The sequence below is a fragment of the Papio anubis genome, chromosome 12 (assembly GCF_008728515.1).
Source record: "Papio anubis isolate 15944 chromosome 12, Panubis1.0, whole genome shotgun sequence".
Lineage (NCBI taxonomy): Eukaryota > Metazoa > Chordata > Mammalia > Primates > Cercopithecidae > Papio > Papio anubis.
This window is the reverse complement of record NC_044987.1, coordinates 45441033-45465765: the sequence shown is the minus strand read 5'-3', so window position 1 is coordinate 45465765 and position 24733 is coordinate 45441033. Positions and strand designations below refer to the sequence as shown.

The 24733-nt window shown below is 36.0% G+C and overlaps 1 protein-coding gene across 6 annotated transcripts in view; it reads right to left on the bottom strand.

Annotated features, from left to right (window-relative positions):
- The window catches only part of GRM5 (glutamate metabotropic receptor 5), a 573536-nt gene that overhangs the window by 286585 nt on the left and 262218 nt on the right, over nt 1–24733 (bottom strand). The window lies entirely within an intron of this gene.

Below are 24733 nucleotides of genomic sequence, written 5' to 3'. Positions count from 1 at the left end.
CCCTAAAAGAAAACTCTCTTTATATCCTGCTGGGCTTACCAGCTAGACACGTTGGGCACTCTGGCTTTGGGAGGAACATCTCCTTATTCTTCTTTGCTCCTTAGATCAGAACAGGCCATCACATATAAATGGTTAATTCCAGAATAACTTTTCAAAAATCTTTTACTTCATTTTGAAAACAGACCTGATGAGTGCCTTGGATATAACAAAATAAGCTAGGTGGTGTATTTTTAGAAGAAACAAAGAAGATCAATCATAATAGTAATATTGTAAGAGGAAATATGAAGAATTTTAGACGCAGGGATCCTGAGAGGGATTGGAAGACAGTGGGAATAGAGTCAGAGGAAGCCAGGGGCCATGTGAGGCGTTAAAGCACATGGAAAAAAAATGGGATGGTGGGAAGAATTTTTGTGGACAGGCAAATCATATTGTTATCCAATAATTCCATTCACCAAAAGTATTGAAATTATCATTTTATATTTTATTCCACAGGGTATATATTTCACATGACATCTCTTCTAATTGAGAATAGAAACATACTCCAATTTGGTTCTAAAAGTAGTAAGGATAAATTACCAAAAATATGTTAAAATATTTGAGATATTTAGAAATGTGACTATCTGATGGAATTAGTTTAAAACATAAATGCTTCTTAATTTCCAAATCTGTTTAAATCAACTATGCTGTTTTCAAAATTCTGTCAGTTGCTAGGGAAACTAGAAAGGGGGCTATTAAATTGTATATGGAAATCTATTTTCCAAAATACATTAAGTGGAAGACGTGAGTAGTTAGATAAAACTTTCCATACACAAGAAAACGTGTGAAATCCTAAGTGAAGGATGAAAGCCTCCTCAATTGATATTTTGATAGAGATTCTGTGCCTCCTTTATGATGAAGCATTGTTATTTTGGAGGGCGGCAATGTTCTCATTGTCCTCTTGGGGAATGTATTCTTAAGGAAGGTGAGTAATCCTGGAAGAAATGCTAAGATCTTTTTGGACCAATAAAGTTAATATAGTTACAGGACAGTTCACTAGGTTAAAATTAGGAGAATCATATTCTAAACCAGACCCAGATATGAACTTAAGAAAGTTAGTTCTTCCCTGGTGTCCAGTTCCAGCATCTAGATATGAGTGAAATAATTGTTAGAGTTCCTTTTACCTATAATGATTTAATCTGTGAGTGACAGGTGAATGGCAATCCACAAAGTAGAGGATAATACATTTAACAGGAAGGAAATTGTGGGTGATGAGATTAATTGTCAAGGTCTGGGGGCCAAGCTCAATTTAAATAACATAAAAGCAAAAAAAAAAAAAAAAAAAAAAAAAAAAGAAAAAAAAGAAAAGAGAAAAGAAAAGAAAACTTTAAGTGAAAATTTAAGAATGAATTATTTCAGTAAGGTTTATCTATAAGTTAATGTACCTGCCAATGTATAATGATTTTCATTTTTGTCATAAATTGAATATTTTTGTTCAAGTACACTATATGTAGCCATTTTTGATGTTTTTAATACTCAGAGAATGTATAAACATTTCTAAAACCTTTTTATGAAACTTATCTTTTAGAATGGTAGAAATCTCTTGATTATTCCCTTGTGGTACCATATTAAAAATGCAAGGGAAATTTTCTAACCCCTCAAAGCACACACCAGTGGCATTCCAAAGCCTACAGAATAGCTAGTGAATATGAAGCTAACCAGTCCAAATGACCTTTCCTTCCACTTATTCTTATGGTAAATTATATGCTGTAGCAATATTAACGTACTTGCAGCTTCCCAAAATTCAACAAATATTTATTGACCATCTACAATGTACAAAGCAACTTCTTTTTTTGTTTGTTTGTTTTTGTTTGTTTGTTTGTTTGTTTTGATATGGAGTCTCACTCTGTCGCCCAGGCTGGAGGGCAGTGGCACAATCTCTGCTTACTGCAACCTTCGCCTCCCGGGTTCAAGCAGTTCTCCTGTCTCAGTCTCCAGCTGGGAGCTGGGAGGTTACAGGGATGCAACACCATGCCTGGTGAATTTTTGTATTTTTAATAGAGACGGGATTCACCATGTTGGCCAGACTGACCTTCAATTCCTGACTTCAGTTGATTCACCTGCCTCGGCCTCCCAAAGTGCTAGGATTACAGGCATGAGCCACTGCACCTGGCCCATACAAGCAACTTCTAAGTATTCTCCCATATCTTGTATGCTATTTTTACTCTAAATCAATATTTTCTCTATCTACCCATTAATTCATTCATAATGTATGAGTCATATTATTTACAAACACAAAACATCACACTGCACTGTGTTTATCAATCTTTGTGTTTGTTTTCCCCATAAAACTTTGAACTATTTGAGTAACATAATTCTGTCTTACTTATATTTGCTGAATAAGCAAATTAATTTTTTTAAACTATGCATGAATTAACTTTGAAGATACTCTGTAACAGCAACCTTGGCTGGAAATATTTGTTCTATGAAAAATTTTACCATATGAGATTTACAACTTTAGATGATGCATGAAACTCTTCTCTTTTAATATATAGAATAGTACTAGGAGAGAAGATATAATAACTAATTTAAAAAATAAACATATGAGGTTCGGTGTATGTGATATATAGATCAACTCTCAGGATAGTAGGAGACGACAGGCTGCCTAGAATGGAAGAGAGAGAGAAAGCATGAAGTACAGATGAGGAACAAAGACAGGGGTAGAGTATCTTAGGCAACAGAGGTAATGGTTTGAAAGTAGGAAATATCATGATATACTGTATTTGGAAAGGAAATCTGGAGCACTTAGGAGTAAAAATGAACACAGCAGAAGATAAATTTAGAGAAGAAGGCAACAGCTAGTGTGTGATGGGCTTTAAATGCAATGACAAATAATTTGAACTTTATCTTGTAGGTAATGGGGAGCCTCTGGAAATTTATAACAGTTAGAATTAAATTTTAGAAAGATCACTGGCAGCAATGTGGCAGATGATTTGCAAGCACAGGAGAGGAAATGGAAGCAGAAAATACTAAACAATTGGAATGATAAGAGATTATAAAAGTCTGCAAACAGTGGCAGTGTGAATGCAGAGGAATGAACACATAGGAAAGAAGTAAAACCATTAGAATAAATGGGATTTATTCCTTAATTAAAATTTAGACATAAAATTGTAAGAGAAGATTATATGTACTCTCATTTTTTTAAAGACTTAAGCCAAGAGGAGGACAGGAGGACGTGTCAATGATAAGATAATGCAATGGCTGAGTTTGAGATGCCTATGAAAAATGCACTGGAAATGTCATATAAGCAGCGGAATATGCAGGTGAATACATTAGGAGAGAATTGTGAGTTGAAAACATATGTTTAGGAAAACATAATAAGATGCTTGAGAAGAGCAACTTTGTCTCGTTTAGTCTTTATTCTCAACTCCACACATAAAGACTGGAACTCCCAGCAAATGCTGAGCTGCTACTGCTAATGTTGAACTAATACTATCACCCACTTCCAAATTCCCTTGATTAGAAAACTAATAGATGCAAGTTTCCTGACACATAATAAGGACTCAATAAATGGAAATTTCATTGATAACTTGGACAAGAACAGCCCTTTTTGTTTCTATTATATGTTCTAGAATATAAAATATGAATACATAGCAAATGACCAACATTACAATATATACTGAAGTATATGGGGAAAGTATTATTAAATAAAGGACACTTAAATTATTTTAAGACACTATATCAATATTTTAAAAGCATACAAGTTTGTGGCATAATCAGGATTGAAATGAAATCAATTCTAATTCATGTTTGACTTCTAGTTAGAGGTTTATGTTCTTTCATTTAATCAGTGTTTACCTTGTACTCTGTAAATACATTTGGTTTTCTCTGGGCTTTTATGTCACTAATTTCTTATTCAATAATTTGTAACATCCCATTTTAGCTTAGCTGAAAAAAGAGTAAAATGGATTTTGTGGCATTGATCAGCGTACTACCTAGGTGAATGTAAAAGCTAGGTAGTAGAACATGTTTGGAGACCAAAGAAAGTTAGGAGAGCATGTTAGATAGAATATGGAATCCCAGGAATAAGACTCACTCTTTGGGTTGTTTCATCTCAGCACCCAATTTTATTACCAACAACCTAGTTTTTAAAAAAAATTATTGTAGTGGCATTAGAAAGTTGGGCCTTACACTAAAATCAATAGCCCTGTTTTCTTAGTGGGGGCCTGAAAATATCTCATAGATATTGCTCTAGAAAGAGTCCATTTCATGCATAGATGAGTCTGCATGTATGAATCTTACCTGGGCAATATCAGTCATGAAGAACTTAACACATTTGTTCTATTGTTCTAATTTGGGCTATTTATAGGCCAGAATTAGCATCTTTGGTGCTCAATCTCTAAATAGAAAAAAAAAAAACAGCTAAACATGTGTGGTAATGTGGTGACCGAGAAAACTACTCTTTCTATGAGTTGCCATTAACATACTGTGTTCAAAAAGCAAAATATGTTTTTGACAGGATTCCTATTATTTCTGGTATCAAAGAAATGTCAGTAACATTACAACTAGGGGATATTTCTAGAGATTGGTTTGATAAAGCTGCAACTTACTTCTCCACTGTAAAAAAGTTATCTTAAAGATGGGAATTTTTCTATAAACTCAATATATTGTGTGTCCCACCCAACATACTGTGGTATTTGGGAAGGGGTACGAAAAGTATAAGACATGGTTCTGATGGTGAAATACTGCTATTTAAATTATCTTTTCTTAAACCAATTATTTGTGTTTTTTAATGAAATCATACCATAACCATTTATGTTTACATAGACTTAGAATATCTGCATGTATGTTTGAAAAATATTTAAAAATTACAAAGTGTTAATCATGTAAGATGGGCCTTGTAATATGCATTGTCGTGATCTATTTCTGACGCTATTTAGAGTATAGCACCAGCCTTATGTTTATGTTCACCATTCATTCTCATAGTTACAGATTATACCCTTCTGTTCAGACTTTTATCTCCAAATTGATGATACATATTACAGAGCAGTTGACACCTAACTGAATAACTCATATCAATCCTAACTGAAAGCACAATAGCACTTAAATATATAATCTAGCCCAAACTTAAACCTAACATAGGGATTTCTATAGGAACAAGAAAGCATATATATGAACTATATTTTTTATTGTCCCAATTAATTTTAACCTGTGGTGTAAGCAATGGGCTTTCCAGATTTACACATATGTTAAAATTTGACATATAATTGGAGAGAATTCATGGATTTTATAGTGAACATCTAAGGATTGCTAGGTATTTCTGGACGTCAGGTTAAAAAACATGGGAATAATTCATTGATGGTAGAACTGCAGTGTCAATCTGGTATTTAAAGTACAGTATATTTTTGCATATTCTGAGGAAGGCTCTTCTTTTTATAAGACACAGAAATAGTAATAATAGTATTGGGAAGTATTTTAATTAGATCTAAGAATAACATTCTTAATGTGGATATAAAAATTAAGATGTGTTTCTGGGATTCTCAGTAAAGCCTATATTTTATGATATAATCATTACATAATTTTTCAGAACTATAATAGTTTCAGAACAAACCTACCGGGAGGGCCAATATTGGAGTCAGGAAGCACTCAAGAAGTTAAGTAAGAAACAAGGATCTGAAAGAAGCAGGGATAGGTTGGGAAAGTAAAGAAGAGAGAAGAATTTTTTTTTTTTTTTTTTTTTTTTTTTTTTTTTTGTAGAGACAGAGTCTTGCTGTGTCACCCTGGCTAAGTTGTAGTGGTGTGATCACAGCTCAGTGCCACTTCAACCTGCTGGGCTCATGTGGTCCTCCTGTCTCAGCCTCCTGAGTAGCTGGGACTACAGGCACACACTACTGTGCCTGGCTAATTTTATGTATAGACAAGGATCTCTTTACATTTCTCAGGCTGGTCTTGAACTCCTGACCTAAAGCAATCTTCCTGCCTCAGCCTTTAGCCTCCCAAAATGCTGGGATTGAAGGTGAGAGATAATTAATATAATGGTTTGGAATCCTCAATACATCTGGAACATACCTGTTCTTAAGCATTCCCATCTCCACTGTTCTACTTTAGGGGAACGGCATCTCTCACCTGGACTAGTGCAATAACTTCCTGAATGGTCTACCTGCCTCTAATCTTACCCCATATTCAAGCCACTATTTGCACTAAATTAAAATGTTTCTAATAATATGAGTTATTTCACTTTCCTGTGTAACACCATTCTGTGGACACTTTTTGTTCTTATCAATCTGAATTATTTACCATGGCTTAAAATTCCCTGGCAGATCTGTAAGAGTGTAGTCAGCCTGGAAAATTGGGTTACAGTAAGACTACAGACTTTGAATTATTTTTTTTTTTAAATATTCTGTTAGACATCTAGAGGATGAATCAAGGTGGAAACACTAGAGGCAAGGTGATCAGCTAGAAATCTATTCCAGTTGACATGTTAAGAACATAAAGTAAGGTGAGTCCATGGGCATGGATGTGAGGAGCATCATGGAGGTAAGTTTAATGGAATTTGAAAATAAAGTATATGTGTTTGATATTAAATAGCTTCAAACCTGAGCAATAAAGAAGATGATGATGGACGAGCATTAAGGTGAAGCATCATATCCTGTTACTGGAGGGTCATTATGCTTACTTTGTCTGCTTGGATAAAGAAATAGGCCAAATAGTACATTTCATAATAAATCTTCCTCCTAGATGGGTTACACGTAGCATCCAATGTTCTTCATGAGAGATCAGTTAGTGCAAAAAAAAAAAAAAAAGCTAACATAGCTATGGCTGTAAAGCCCAAAGATCTCTGATGTGGTGTGATAACCATCCTTCATGATCTATTACATAAGTAAGAATTTCCACTGTGTGCCTCCAATGAAAGACCAAAATGCAGGAAGTAGACCTTACAGAAATTTCAGATAAGAACAAACAGGAGTATTTTCACAATCAGAGCTAGAACATGTGGAAAAATGGTAGAATTCCCCTTATATGAAAATGAGACTATATTGAGGACTGAGATCTCTATATTTAGAAATTCTACAAATATTAGGGCATATGGAATGGAAAGGGTTTTTAAAAAGCAAGAGAAAGCTGTATCCCAGAGAGGGGCAGGCAACTTGGCCAAAGTTATCCAGCTGGTTACAGATTCTGATCCAGTTTCAGATTTGCAGCCCAATGAACTCCATGCTACAAAATGGTGGCTACCCAAGGCCAAGGAGCAGTGTTGTGACTATCTCAAGGACATCATAAAAGGAAAGGCTTGAAGTGGACTGTGCAGTTGGAAGAAAAGAGAAAATAAGTTGACCATGAACAAAGATAGTCTACTAGGATGGATCATATACTAGGGAAGGGCAAACGTAATAGTGAAAGGATTGCTTTCCATTTGAAGATATCTGTGAAGCCATTAGAAATAACTAATTACCGTTAATAAGAACAATAATAATACCTACAATATTGAACAGATTTTTAAAATGCAAGCTTCTGTGATGAGTGTTCAACATATCATGATAACCCTATCAATGAGATATTATTAGCATTCTCCATTTTACAAATGCATAAATGAAGGCTTAAAGAGACTGTGTAATTTGCCAAAAATCATTTCTCTATTGAGCAGCTGAACTGTGTCCCGGAATTCAGCCTATGTTCATAACCATTTTGCTCTATTGCCAATGTGGGTATCACAGTGGGTCCCTTAGCCTGAGACAACAACGGGTTTAATAGTTGCATATGTCCCTATTGTGTAGGAGAATCCTGGAGAGACATTTTGGAAGCTTTCTTGGTAAAAAAGAAAAACAATTAGTGAATCCTCTGGATTGTTACTTTTTTAATGAAACGTATTAGTAATTTGAAATGGACTACATTGAATTACTCAGAGAAAATGGGTTCAACTAATTGGTCCAGAAAAGTCTTCTGAAGGATATAATTAAATTGCCTAGTGTACTATTACTGCTAGCATAAACACTATTACTGATCTTCAGGACCACTTGCATTTCCGACCTAATTAAAAATAAGTAGTCGGAGAGACAAGATCCATGGATACAATGTGTTTCAAGGAAATCAGTCATGTGGTTGGCTAATGAAAACAAAGCAAGGTCAGTATTTGAATTGTTTCCAGCAACTTGGTTTCTGTTATATTTTTGTTACTATGAATCATCAATTTCAAATAATCATTAAACACTTTTTTAATAGAAAAGTTACTATCTTAATTAATATCATACTTCTGGGTCCTAGTATGCTATTTGGAATAAAAGTTGCTTAATAATGTATGCTGAATAAGTGAATTAAATTTTTATAAGAAGTACCTTGACTTTTAAATTTTACAGAAGACATAATTTAAAATATATATATGACACTCCCCGCATGACTTAGTGAAGATTAGATCAGAACATAATATATGACTTCAATTCTGTATGGTTACTTCTATGAAAATTTATGATGATAAAAAAGCCAGGAACAAATGGTAAGGAATGCAACTATTATTTAAGTGCCATGATTTTTTCATAACTGATTTTCATTAAGCATGAGAGGTCACATCTGCCATGGGTCCTATATTATATATGTCTTATAAATAGGCTAAAATGATTTGAACTTGATAAACTGATAAAAATGCTCTTGAGATCTTAGGATCTTTACATAATTCTTCTTTGTCATAAGTTGACTTTTGTGAAGATCATGAAACAAATTGCTCTCTAGGGAAGATGTGGAAAGAAACAGGTGCCTGTATTTCTTTTTGTGATTACCTAGGTGAAAGTATACACACACACGTGTGTGTATACAAGCATAGTTTTATTATACTCTTAGAACCTGGATAATTTCTTAGTACAGAGTGGACAAACAGGAAAGGTTTGCTGTTGAATTAACATATACCAAATTAGTTTCTGAGACTGTACAAACATGGATGCCATCTCTGCAAATTTAGGTGTTCAACATGAGAAGACTGAAATTTTTTACTTGTTGTTTTTGTTTTTGTTTTTTTTAGAGACGGAGTCTCACTCTGTCACCCAGGCTGGAGTGCAGCGGCACAATCTCGACTCACTGCAATCTCTGCCTCCTGGGTTCAAGTGATTCTCCTGCCTCAACCTCCCAAGTAGCTGGGTTTACAGGCATGCACCACCACGCCTGGCTAATTTTTGTATTTTTAGTAGAGACGGGGTTTCACCATGTTGGTCAGGCTGCTCTTGAATTTCTGACTTCCTGATCCGCCTGCCTTGGCCTCCCAAAGTGCTGGGATTATACGTGTGAGCCACCGCACCTGGCCCAAGATTGTTTTTGTTTTGTTTTGTTTTGTTTTTTTGAGATGGAGTCTTGCTCTGTCCTCAGGTTGGAGTTCAGTGGCACGATTTCGACTCACTGCAAGCTCCGCCTCCCGGGTTCACGCCATTCACCTGCCTCAGCCTCCCGAGTAGCTGGGACTGCAGGCGCCCACCACCACGCTTGGCTAATTTTTTGTATTTTTAGTAGAGGTGGGGATTCACTATGTTAGCCAGGATGGTCTCGATCTCCTGACCTCATGATCTGCCCACCTTGGCCTACCAAAGTGCTGGGATTACAGGCATGAGCCACCTTACCTGGCCAAGATTGGGTTTTTAATTATAAACTCAGTTAAAAAAAAATCCTGAGAAAATGCCAGGTATAATAAGCGTATCTTAAATGGCCTAAGCAATAGCACAAATAATCTTACCATTAAATTGTTCTAATTTGCTTCAGATGATACTACGACACTGTAAGCAGCAGAAACTAGAATTTAGTAAGTCCAGCAACACTAATTTTAAAATACTAATAATCTCTTCTTCCTTTTGCTTTTTAAGATAGGTTCTAAATTTGTTGGATTCTCTTATCTGTCACAATATAGGATCCTATTTTGGTATAAGATACTTATGATGGGTTTCTGATTATTTCTATATAGATTTTGAAAATATTATTTACTTCATCTGTTTAAACAGTTTCATGAATTGCTGTTGTTTAAAAAAAAGCATTATGGATCTTGATCTCTTCCTCTCTCTCTTGCCTCACCTCCCTTTATATTTAGTTGGGGAGCTAAGAATAAACATAGAAAATAATAACCCTTAATATGTCATGACTATCATGGCACATGGTAAAATACCATGCTGATTTTTTCTTCCATGCATATTATAATGTTTCCTTTATCCCATGCTTCTCTCTCATTGACCAGAACCTCATGCTCTCCTGTCTGCTCTTTCTCCTGTCTCTGAACAAATAGCAAACTCTTCTTTGTTCTTTAAGTCCCAGATCAAGTATCAATTTCTGATGGAAATTATCTTTCTGAGACTACATGTTCCCCTTCTACCTAAATCAGTGTCGAGTGATATTTAGCTCTGATTTCAATCTGCCTTATTATTGCATATGACAATATCGTTCAATTTTTTTTTTCTGCTATACTCTCCATTTGTCTGAAAAATACCTTGAGGGCAGGCACTAGGTCCAATTAATCTTTCATCTGTCAATCCCAAAACTTTTATTAAATATTTACTATGTGTAAAGCACTGTATTTGGTGCTGGAAATTCTTGACCTTAAGTTCAGTATATTACACAGAAAACGCTTTTGTAGAATGAATAAATGGGACCTTACAGTACATCAAGGCAATTGTCCAAGGCTTATTTTAAGCAAAGGTCTTAAATGAAAAGCTGGTGAATAAATGAAAAGCTGGTGAATGTGGGGCAGCAATCAAGGCAGAACAACAAACAACCATCTTCATCTCACATCATTAAGTTTAAAAGTTATGTCTTTTTCCCAGGTTTAACCAACATTGGTGTGAAAAATAAAGAGGAAATAAATATGTATGTTTTTGGAAAGCCTGTGGTGTTGTAAAAAGTTATTTATCATGGGCATAGTTGTTGTTTTGCAGATAGGAGTGTTTGAGAGAAAGCTGGGATTGAAATTCCTGACACTGAGTCAAAGTCATGAGTGTTTCTCTACTCTTCACTACCTAATGAAAACACCAAAAAAACTGTGCAAAAGTGAAACCTATTTTATATGACAAACCAGGGAAGACTCAAAAGGAGTAAAACATGCAACCTTGGCACCTGTCCTAAGATAGCTCTAGATGTATATTAAATTAAAAAGGTATAAAGTAAAAATAAGAGCTTCTGTTTTCATAAAATAAATCTCTCTTTAGTATCCAATGTTAGTAAAGACGTGAAAAACAGAAACTCCTTGCCCTTTTTAAGGGAAATTTTATAATACGCATAAAGAGTTCTAAAAAGTACATGGCCTTTAACTTAAAAAGTATATGGCACTTTTAGAAATTGCTCTTAAAAGCTACTAAGAAAGTGTTCACATATTTTTATATGAGAATTTTCATTGAATTGCTGCTTATAATTATGAAAATTAGATTTGTATTAATTTTCTAAATAACTTATGGCAGAACCTTAAAAAAGATTAAACACATTAAAAATGAAGATTTAAAGCTAACCATTTAACATAGCAATTTATCAACTGTATTTAAGTTAGGGACCACAAAATAGTACATATAGTATTAATATCATTTTTTGTAACTATCTATATATGTATACTTCAAGAGAATTATGCACATTACTATACAAGTGATACATTTTGATATAGATATATGAGTGTATGGAAATTTTTGAAGCATATGAACAAATTATGTTTTATTTTCAATGCAGTGGAGTTATGGATAATATGGAAAAGTAGACAATGAAATTGAATAACACAAAGAAGTAGAAACTCATAAAGATATCCCAAAGTTAAAATAACACACTCATCATCTTTAATGGAAACTAGATATGCTTTCAGCCTAAGTTTAAATATGGATATATATGGTCCTCAATCTCGAGTTTCCCTGGAGCAACATTAGCTATTTTGTGTATCCATGGTCACAGCAGTTCTACGATAATAGAAGTCAGAATATTTCTCCTTTTTCTTATCCTTCACCTACAGAAATGAAAATGGCATTCATAGTTTAGAAAGTTCTCAGCTCAAACTAAATACTGGATAATGCAGTAAAGCACATATCAATAATCCCAATTGAAACAGTCTGGGCTTTGATCCCAGACTTCCTGGCAAACAACAGACTCTGTGGGCCAATAGGCAATGGAAATGAGAATCAACCTCCCAGTGAAAAGAGAAACCAACATCATGAATGAGGTCCTAACTTGAAAGAAAATCTAAGAAGCAATTTCTGAAACAGCCCCACAGGGAATTTATGCACATCTGTGATAAAAGTAAAAAATAAATAAATAAACAAACAAACAAACAAAACTGGGGGCTGGCGGGCAATTTACTTATCATTTAGCTTGATTATTTCATTTCACAGATAAAGAAATTGAGGCTTAAAAGGGGGGCAAATTGCCAAAGTTGCTATAAAAATTAGTTCTATAAAGTCAAATCCCCTGATTCCTAGCCTAGTATAGTTCTTATCTAGGACTCTCAAGCCAAAACACTACTGTTTTTGTGGGCTATGTAATTTTCTCAACAAAGGGAGATTATCATAGCAATGCCTTTTCTGACAATCACAGGCAGAATTATGTAATTCTTCATGGTTCCACAGTAATTTAAAAAAAAACCTACTAGATTACTTGCAAAACAATATCAAAATTTTTGCTTATCTATTTCCAGTAGTAAATTTTGTGTTTCTGAAGGACAAGAATCATATTGTGTTTACCTTAAATCGTTAGTGCCAATTGCATTGCACAAAATATAGCAGGTACTCAGCAAATATTTCATAAATGAATGAATGATTGTTTTATTCTGTTCATTGGATTCACTAGGAGGAGAGACACTCTCAATGGACTGGCCAAGGGACATTATGATATGATGGAAACAGCAAGTACTGATAGTTGAGACCTGGATTTAAGTCCCTCCTCTATCAGTTCCTAATGGCAATGACAACACCTTCAATTGCCCTGATCAACACATTTCTTATTCATAAGTTGGGAGAAATCATACCTACTAGGCTACTTTCCAGTGTGGCAATGAGGATCAATTGTCATAAATGTAACAGCAATTTTATTAATAGCAAATTATTACATGAATAGAGGGAATATGTGTGGGGGGCTTTTAAACAGGGTCTAGCTTTTTCAGGACATACCATTCAAATACAATGCCTGCTATAGTAAAATAAAATATATATGATTGTTTCTACTGATATATGCTATATGCTTCAGGTATGTTTTTAAAGAAATCCAAAGTCATTAGCTATATTGTACTGGGGTAATGACAGCCCAGAGGCATACCATTAAACCTTTGACTTTTGAGTGATACATGCACAGATTTGGGGATTCCATAAATTATAGAGATTTTAAATTCCAAAATTTTCTCCTAAAATGTATAAATAATTGCGGGTGGGGAATAAGAAAACTACATTGCCATGTAGATACTGAGATCCAAAGGATTTGTTCCTATATGTCTCCAGATGTGAGATTTTTATCTGTATCTCACTGAAGCTATAAATTACTATTAAATTGGTGCAAAAGTAATTGCAGTTTTGCCATTAAAAGTAATGTAATTACTTTTTGAGAGACATTCTCAAAAGTAATTTGCACCAGTCTAGCATGGTTTGTGCCTCTGGGTTCCTTCTAGTATAGGAGACATTGTAAATGTCAAATTCCATATTGCCAGCAGTCTGCTAGAACTGCACAGAACAATTTAGTTATTTGAGACAAATATATCTACTTGTAAATAATCATCCATGCAAGGGTTATTGGCATCAAATTAAGGAATAACTGAATCTTAACGAAACCCACAAACATAAATTGTAAGAGGACAATGGGGGAGGCATAGGTGAGAGTGAGGCATAGGTGAGAAACCCACATGATAGAATATTTGATTTCTTTTACAGAGATAGTAAGTATAGTGAAATGATAGGCACATTTGCTTCAAAGGCACACATTTCTCCATTTAAGTTTGAATTTCACTTCTAGTCTTGCTATTTACTAGTTATACATTATCAAATTTTATAACCTCTATGAGGAGAAAAGCTTATATAGGCCTTGGTGTCAGGAGTCAGAGAATTTAGTATGCTGAACAGAGGTTAACTCTTTTCTGGTTACATCCATGTGGATGATGCAATAAGGGTCAGGAATATTCCTAAGCTGCCAGAAACACCTTCTCTGCACCAAGCAGAAACAAGCGTGGGGGAGGGAGATGTGGAGAAATGCTTTGGAATATCTCTCTTAAGTTTCAGGAAGATATATTTTACTTTTTCCTGAGTTTCTTTGATTTTATGCTTGCTTTCAAATCTTGCAGTGACAGTGATAAGAGCTCATGGATCAACAATTAAGAGAAGGGACTAAAGACAAAGAACTAAGAAAAACACTTCTTTTGGTGTAGGCTTTAAGACTCTATGAGGTCCAACTCAGCTCACAAAAATCAGAAGTTCTACATAGCAAAGACATAGAATCAACCTAAGTATCCATCAACAGATAATTGAATAAAGAAAATGTATATATATAATTTATAGTGTATACATAGTATTCTGCCATTAAAAGAATAAAATCATGTCTTTTGCAGAAACATGAATGAAACTTGAGGTCATTATCATAAATGAAACAACTCAGAAACAAAGTCAAATACTGTAGGGTCTCACTTATAAGTGGGAGCTAAGTGACGTGTACACATGGACATACAGTGGGACATAATAGACATTGGAGATTCAGAAGCATAGCGGGGTGGGAGGGGATGAGGTATGAGAAATTACTTAATGGGTACAACGTACCTTATTAGGTGATAGTTACACTAAAAGCTCAGACTTCACTACACAATATATTCATGTAAAAAATGCACTTATATCTTTAAATTTATATAAATTAAAAAACTAAAAAAAGGGAAGTCTTATGCCAAAAGCTTGATTGTAATAAATTCAGTGATTTTTGTACAGACTATTTCCTATAAATGCATGTGTTGGAGGGATTGTTGCAACCCTAGCAGACAGTTTGTTAAAAGAGCTGGAGCCAGAGTTTCTGCTGTATCAACTGTCACATGCATCAACTCATGAGTGCTGATATTTCTCTGTATACTTATTTTATTTTATCTTAATTAATTAATTAATTAATTTTGAGACACTCTGTTGCCAGGCTGGAGTGCAGTGGTATAATCCCAGCTCACTGAAACCTCCGCCTCCTGGGTTCAAGTGATTCTTCTGCCTCAGCTTCCTGAATAACTGGGATTACAGGCACATGCCACCACGCCTGGCTAATTTTTGTATTTTTAGTAGAGATGGGGTTTCACCATGTTGGCCAGGATGGTCTCGATCTCTTGACCTTGTGATCCACCTGCCTTGGCCTCCCAAAGTGCTGGGATTACAGGTGTGAGCCACCATGCCCGACCTGTATACTTATTAAAAACAGAAAATACCGATTCTTAATATGTTAAATGTTGGTTTCCAAAAAAAAAAAGGGCAGTTTAACCATCTTCCTAGCTTTACTAATACAAAGCAAAAAGAAATTTCAATGTAAATGGAACAGTATTGATTTATGAATCTTCACTGTTCTATTCATTCTTTTAAAAATTCTAAAGACTTAGAGAGTATGTCTTCTGGTTCATGTTTTGTCTTCTCCTTCCTCTTGTTCTCAGTGATTAGCACATAATATATACTTAATAATGTTTTCTCAGTCAGGGAACCCATCAATCTCATGAATAAATATATCTCTCTGACTTTTTTCCCCTAATTGACAATTACCTGAACTTTTGGGTGTAGGATCTTCCCTTTATTTTCTCCCTTGACACTGACATATTACATTTCTGATCAGGGCTTCTATTTCTATAACTAACTTTGACTCGCCACTCTGCCCCAGACCTCTAGGGTCAGACTCTTCCAGAGACAGCTGTCAAGTACTGCCAACAACACTGGAAACGGAAGATAATAATTCAAATCCCAATTCTGCATCTGCTAGTTGCATGGCACTGAACAATTTACTTCATCCCTTTGGACATTAGTTTTCTCATCTGCACAATGTAAAGAAAAACTTTGTGGTTCTTAACTAGAAGTGCTCACCAAAATTATCTATGGACCTCTATTAAACATACACAAGCCAAGATTCATCCACAGAGATTGATTCAGTAGGTCCACAGGGAGGAGGAGAGCATGAAAATGTCTGTTTTTCTAAAATGATCCATAAATTTTGCAGTCTGTAGTTTCAGAAATTCCAGGAATTCTCAATCATTTATTTAGCAAGAATTTATTAAACATATGGTGTGTCCTTTTTATTTTAAATCCTCTAGAAGAAATACACTAGATGTTTCAATATTGACTTAATTCATTTTAATTATTCCATTAATCGTCAATTTTAATGGTTAATTTAATTATTAACAAAAGAGTTCTAATTCCTTTGGTTTCTGCCTGTAGTTAATCAAGTTCTAGAGCCAAGGAAGTAATATAGAATATTTTAGGCAGTTGATCTCAACTGTGAAAATAACTAGCTTTCAGGAATTGACTAGTGCTAGAGAGGATAGCTCTGTGGCTGACAATACTGAGTTTACTTTACATGGGATTAGATTTATACCTAATTATGGATTAGATCAAGCTAATCTCTGGTGTTTTGTATTCCCTTCAACACCCTCATCCTGGGAATTGCGTGGGCATACGGTATTGTAGGGTATCTTTTTGGTGTCCTGTGAAACTTTCCCTATCTTTTTATACTTGTATTCTTTCAATGTGTTAAGTTTCTGATACACTAATTGGTCCCCAGATAGTATTGTTACCTCTCCACATCTTCATTTCTTTACCCCCAAACTGTAAGATACCACTTAAATTTTAAAAGAGAACTTCAAGACAATGATTATCTTCTTTTAAGACTTGATTCAAACATTGCTTCTTCTGTGAAGTCTTCCCTAACCTACCCAGGCAAAACAAGGTTTTACTTTCCCTAGGCTGTATTTGCATTTTATATTATGTTTTACAAATTATCTGTTGACATGGATTTCTCACTGGACTCTACATCTCCTGATGGTAAAGGCATTGCCTTTTTACCTCTATGTCTGCATTGTCTACCATAAACCTTGACATAGACAGTATTAAAAAATGCTTATTGAACAAATGAATGGTTGAAAAATGTCAGAATTTCAGAAAATGTTTAAAAGCTGTCTTAAACTTTCAGGCAACCTTAAAAAGGGGATCTTTGGAATCCTCTCAGATGAAGCATATTACTGAATTTGTACCCTACCTACAAACCTACACGAGACTCAACTCTGTCCCTAGCCTGTAACGTCCATTCAATAAAATCTTGTCACTTTATTTTATTTTAGAAAGCTTATCCTATCTACAATGGGAAGGTTATTTTATAATCTGAAGAGAAAAGAAAAAGTGGGCGTGCCCAAGATGGCCGAATAGGAACAGCTCCAGCCTCCTACTCCCAGTGCGAGTGACATAGAAGACGAGTGATTTCTGCATTTTCAACTGGGGAGTGCCGGACAATCGGTGCTGGTCAGCTGGTGCAGCCTGACCAGCGAGAGCTGAAGCAGGTTGAGGCATCACCTCACCTGGGAAGCGCAAGGGGAAAGGGAATCCCTTTTCCTAGCCAAGGGAAACTGAGACACACAACACCTGGAAAATCGGGTAACTCCCACCCTAATACTGAGCTTTACCAAGGGTCTTAGCAAATGGCACACCAGGAGATTATATCCCACACCTGGCCCGGAGGGTCCCACGCCCACAGAGCCTCCCTCATTGCTAGCACAGCAGTCTGAGATCTAACTGCAAGGCAGCAGCGAGGCTGGGAGAGGGGTGCCACCACTGCTGAGGCTTAAATGGGTAAGCAAAGCCACCTGGAAGCTCGAATTGGGTGGAGCCCACTGCAGCTCAAGGAGGCCAGCCTGACTCTGTAGACTCCTCCTCTGGGGACAGGGCATAGCTAAACAAAAAGCAGCAGAAACCTCGGCAGAGGTAAATGCCCCTGTCTGACAGCTTTGAAGAGAGCAGTGGATCTCCCAGCATGGAGGTTGAGATCTGAGAATGGACAGACTGACTGCTCAAGTGGGTCCGTGACCCCTGAGTAGCCTAAATGGGAGACATCCCCCACTAGGTGCAGACTGACACCTCACACCTCACACAGTGGGGTACACTCCAGAGACGAAGCTTCCAGAGCAAAAATCAGACAGCAAAATTCGCTGTTCAGCAATATTCTATCTTTTGCAGCCTCCGCTGCTGATACCCAGGTAAACAGGGTCTGGAGTAGACCTCAAGCAAACTCCAACAGACCTACAGCTGAGGGTCCTGACTGTTAGAAGGAAAACTAACAGAAAGGACATCAACACCAAAAACCCATCAGTACGACACCATCCTCAAAGACCAAAGGCAGATAAAACCACAAAGATGGGGAAAAAGTAGTGCAGAAAAGCTGGAAATTCAAAAAATCAGAGTGCATCTCCCCCTCCAAAGGAACGCAGCTCATCACCAGCAATGGATCAAAGCTGGATGGAGAATGACTTTGACGAGCTGAAAGAAGAAGCCTTCAGTCGATCAAACTTCTCAGAGCTAAAGGAGGAACTACGTAACCAGCGCAAAGAAACTAAAAACCTTGAAAAAAGAATGTATGGATAACTAGAATAATCAATGCAGAAAAGACCTTAAAAGAACTGACAGAGATGAAAACCATAACACAAGAAATACGTGACAAATGCATAAGCTTCAGTAACCAACTTGATCAACTGGAAGAAAGAGTATCAGCGATTGAAGATCAAATGAATGAAATGAAGTGAGAAGAGAAGTGTGGAGAAAAAAGAGTAAAAAGAAATGAACAAAGCCTCCAAGAAGTATGAGATTATGTGAAAAGACCAAATCTACATCTGATTGGTGTGCCTGAAAGTGACGAGGAAAACGGAACCAAGTTGGAAAACACTCTACAGTATATCATCCAGGAGAACTTCCCCAACCTATTAAGGCAGGCCAACATCCAAATTCAGGAAATACAGAGAACGCCACAAAGACACTCCTCAAGAAGAGCAACTGCAAGACAAATAATTGTCAGATTCACCAAAGTTGAAATGAAGGAAAAAATCTTAAGGGCAGCCAGAGAGAAAGGTCAGGTTACCCACAAAGGGAAGCCCATTAGACTAACAGCAAACCTCTCAGCAGAAACTCTCCAAGCCAGAAGAGAGTGGGGGCCAATATTCAACATTCTTAAAGAAAAGAATTTTAAACCCAGAATTTCATATCCAGCCAAACTAAGTTTCATAACTGAAGGAGAAATAAAATCCTTTACAGACAAGCAAATGCTTAGAGATTCTGTCACCACCAGACCTGCCCTACAAGAGATCCTGAAGGAAGCACTAAACATGGAAAGAAACAACAGGTACCAGCCATTGCAAAAACATGTCAAAATGTAAAGTCCATCGATGCTAGGAAGAAACTGCATCAACTAGTGAGCAAAATAACCAGCTTATATCATAATGACAGGATCAAGTTCACACATAACAATATTAACCTTAAACGTAAATGGACTAAATGGTCCAATTAAAAGACACAGACTGGCACAGTGGATAAAGAGTCAAGACTCATCAATTTGTTGTAGTCAGGAGACCCGTCTCACATGCAGATACACACATAGGCTCAAAATAAAGGGATGGAGGAAGATCTACCAGGCAAATGGAAAACAAAACAAAAAAAAAGCAGGGGTTGCAGTCCTAGTCTCTGATAAAACAGACTTTAAACCGTCAAAGATCAAAAGAGACAAGGAAGGCCACTACATAATGGTAAAGGGATCAATTCATCAGGAACAGCTAACTATCCTAAATATATATGCACCCAATACAGGAGCATCCAGATTCATAAAGCAAGTCCTTAGAGACTTACAAAGAGACTTAGACTCCGATACAATAATAATGGGAGATTTCAACACCCCATTGTCAACATTAGACAGATCAACAAGACAGAAAGTTAACAAGGATATCCAGGAATTGAACTCAACTCTGCACCAAGTGGACCGAATAGACATCTACATAACTCTCCACCCCAAATCAACAAAATATACATTCTTCTCAGCACCACATCACACTTATTCCAAAATTGACCACATAGTTGGAAGTAAAGCACTCCTCAGCCAAGGTAAAACAACAGGAATTATAACAAACTGTTTTTCAGACCACAGTGCAATCAAACTAGAACTCAGGACTAAGAAACTCAATCAAAACCGCTCAACGACATGGAAACTGAACAACTTGCTCCTGAATGACTACTGGGTACATAATGAAATGAAGGCAGAAATAAAGATGTTCATTGAAACCAATGAGAACAAAGATACAACATACCAGAATCTCTGGGACACATTTAAAGCAGTGTGTAGAGGGAAATTTATAGCACTAAATGTCCATAAGAGAAAGCAGGAAAGATCTAAAATTGACACTCTAACATCACAATTAAAGAATGAGAGAAGCAAGAGCAAACACATTCAAAAGCTAGCAGAAGGCAAGAAATAACTAAGATCAGAGCAGAACTCAAGGAGATAGAGACACAAAAAACCCTCAAAAAATCAATGAATCAGGAGCTGGTTTTTTGAAAAGATCAACAAAATTGATAGACCGCTAGCAAGACTAATAAAGAAGAAAAGAGAGAAGAATCAAATAGACACAATAAAAAATGATAAAGGGGATATCACCACCGACCCCACAGAAATACAAACTACCATCAGACAATACTATAAACACCTCTACGCAAATAAACTAGAAAACCTAGAAGAAATGGATAATTTCCTGGACACTTACACTCTTCCAAGACTAAACCAGGAAGAAGTTGAATCCCTGAATAGACCAATAGTAGGCTCTGAAATTGAGACAATAATTAATAGCCTACCAACGAAAAAAAGTCCAGGACCAGATGGATTCACAGCTGAATTCTACCAGAGGTCCAAGGAGGAGTTGGTACCATTCCTCCTGAAACTATTCCAATCAATAGAAAAAGAAGGAATCCTCCCTAACTCATTTTACGAGGACAGCATCATCCTGATACCAAAGCCTGACAGAGATACAACCAAAAAAGAGAATTTTAGACCAATATCCGTGATGAACATTGATGCAAAAATCCTCAATAAAATACTGGCAAACCGAATCCAGCAGCACATCAAAAAGCTTATCCAGTATGATCAAGTGGGCTTCATCCCTGGGATGCAAGGCTGGTTCAACATACGCAAATCAATAAATATAATCCAGCATATAAACAGAACCAAAGACAAAAACCACATGGTTATCTCAATAGATGCAGAAAAGGCCTTCAACAAAATTCAACAGCCTTCATGCTAAAAACTCTCAATAAATTCGGTATTGATGGAACGTATCTCAAAGTAGTAAGTTATTTATGACAAACCCACAGCCAATATCATACTGAATGGGCAAAAACTGGAAGCATTCCCTTTGAAAACTGGCACAAGACAGGGATGCCCTCTCTCACCACTCCTATTCAACATAGTGTTGGAAGTTCTGGCTAGGGCAATCAGGCAAGAGAAAGAAATAAAGGATATTCAGTTAGAAAAAGAAGAAGTCAAATTGTCCCTGTTTTCAGATGACATGATTGTATATTTAGAAAACCCCATTGTCTCAGCCCAAAATCTCCTTAAACTGACAAGCAACTTCAGCAAAGTCTCAGGATACAAAATCAATGTGCAAAAATCACAAGCATTCTGTTACACCAGTAACAGACAAACAGAGAGCCAAATCATGAATGAACTCCCATTCACAATAGCTTCAAAGAGAATAAAATACCTAGGAATCCAACTTACAAGGGATATAAAGGACCTCTTCAAGGAGAACTACAAACCACTGCTCAGTGAAATAAAAGAGGACACAAACAAATGTAAGAACATACCATGCTCATGGATAGGAAGAATCAATATCGTGAAAATGGCCATACTGCCCAAGGTAATTTATAGATTCAATGCCATCCCCATCAACCTACCAACGAGTTTCTTCACAGAATTGGAAAAAACTGCTTTAAAGTTCCTATGGAAAAAAAAAGACCCCGCATTGCCAAGACAATCCTAAGCCAAAAGAACAAAGCTGGGAGCATCATGCTACCTGACTTCAAAATATACTACAGGGCTACAGTAACCAAAACAGTATGGCACTGGTACCAAAACAGAGATATAGACCAATGGAACAGAACAGAGTCCTCAGAAATAATACCACACATCTACAGCCATCTGATCTTTGACAAACGTGACAAAAACAAGAAATGGGGAAAGGATTCCCTATTTAATAAATGGTGCTGGGAAAATTGGCTAGTAATAGGTAGAAAGCTGAAACTGGATCCTTTCCTTACTCCTTATATGAAAATTAATTCAAGATGGATTAGAGACTTAAATGTTAGACCTAAAACCATAAAAACTCTAGAAGAAAACCTAGGTAATACCATTCAGGACATAGGCACAGGCAAAGACTTTGTGACTAAAACACCAAAAGCAATGGCAACAAAAGCCAAAATTGACAAATGGGATCTAATTAAACTAAAGATCTTATGCACAGCAAAAGAAACTACCATCGGAGTGAACAGGCAACCTACAGAATGGGAGAAAATTTTGCAATCTACTCATCTGACAAAGGTTAATATCCAGAACCTATGAAGAACTCAATCAAATTTACAAGAAAAAAAAAACAAACAACCCCACCAAAAAGTGGGCAAAGGAGATGAACAGACACTTCTCAAAAGAAGACATTTATACAGCCAACAGACACATGAAAAAATGCTCATCATCACTGGCCATCAGAGAAATGAAAATCCAAACCACAATGAGATACCATCTCACACCAGTTAGAATGGCAATCGTTAAAAAATCAGGAAACAACAGGTACTAGAGAGGATGTGGAGAAATAGGAACACTTCTACACTGTTGGTGGGACTGTAAACTAGTTCAACCATTGTGGAAAACAGTGTGGCGATTCCTCAATGATCTAGAACTAGAAATACCATTTGACCCAGCCATCCCATTACTGGGGATATACCCAAAGGATTATAAGTCATGCTGCTATGAAGACACATGGACACGTATGTTTATTGCGGCACTATTCACAATAGCAAAGACTTAGAATCAACCCAAATGTCCATCAGTGACAGACTGGCTTAAGAAAATGTGGCACATATATACCATGGAATACTATGCAGCCATAAAAAGGGATGAGTTCGTATCCTTTGTAGGGACATGGATGCAGCTGGAAACCATCATTCTCAGCAAACTATCGCAAGAACAGAAAACCAAATACTGCATATTCTCACTCGTAGGTGGGAATTGAACAATGAGATCACTTAGACACAGGAAGGGCAGCATCACAAACCGGGTCCTATTGTGGGGAGGGGAATGTGGGGAGGGATAGCTTTAGGAGATACACCTAATGTAAATGATGAGTTAATGGGTGCAGCACACCAACATGGCACATGTATACCTATGTAACAAACCTGCACATTGTGCACATGTACCCTAGAACTTAAAATATAATTTAAAAAAAAAAAGAAAGAAAGAAAGAAAAGAAAAAGTGAAACTGATTAGGAGAATTTTGCTCAAATGGGAAACAATTAAGATTGAAACTAGGCTGGTGTCGGTGGGTGAATAAGTAAAGGAACCACTTGGTAAGCACTCACTGCTGGACCCTGTGAGTTGAGCAATTGATGATATGCCATCTTTTTGAGAATCCTTCGAATAACAAGTTATCACTGGTCATCAGTCTGTTAAGCAAGTCTGTCACCAAAAGAGAGATCTGATATTCAAATTGCATTTAGTGTTTCAGAAAACAGAGTGCAGGCAGGAGACTTTCTTCATATAAACTGCTATTTTTAAGGCATCTGAAATTAATGAATTGCAAAATTCAAATAACTTGTTTTATACAATTTGAATAAAAATGTGCTAAGAGAAATTGAGTTATACCTACTAGTCAATTAACAAGCTGCTTCTCATTTGCCATGTAGTTTTTATAACACTTTAGAACATTTATTTCTCAGTATTATCATTTATAGAATAATTTTAATCCCCAAATAGGCATATTGGACATTTTGTAGCATATGCTTTGATAGAATATTCATTTATAAATTTCTAGATACTGGTTAATCTATAATAGGGTATTTACCGATTACACTGCATAATATCTACTATTTAATAATTGTGTATATGATGGCGTATATATTACATACTGGCAATTATTTGTAGAAGAGATATTTTACATAGTGTGTGTGTGTGTGTGTGTGTGTATAGATATATATGAAATGCACAGACATGTGTATTTAAGCGTTGTTACTTCATATCTCATATGAGAATATAAGTTTTGAAATGACTTTATTTCCTAATCTCTAACTATAATAGCATGATATAAGAAAATCTTGCTGTCCTTAGATACTGTATATATGTACTTTACAGTCATAGAATTTTAGTTGCAGCACACGAGGTATGTATTTACCATGTAAACTGTATATTTAAAATAATTTACAGATGGTCAAAGAAATAAATAGAAAGAGTATTACAACTATGTGTTTGCATTTAGATTATTGTTTTTAATGTTTCCACTATACAGGAACAGATAAGCAGAGAATGGCGTGGATCTTTATTGTCAAATAGCATTGATTTGTGAAAAACCACTGTTGTAAAGTGAAAAAGTCAATTTACATAGACTTTATTAAGAGGTGAGAATTTCTCAAAACCACATTTTAGCATAGTGACCATAACATATAACACTTCTCAGTGTCATTATGTTATATTGGAATCCAAAATATTATTGCAAGAGAGATAATAAAAATGGCACCAAAATTACAGCTTCTCTTTTTCAATCTCTTGGTCT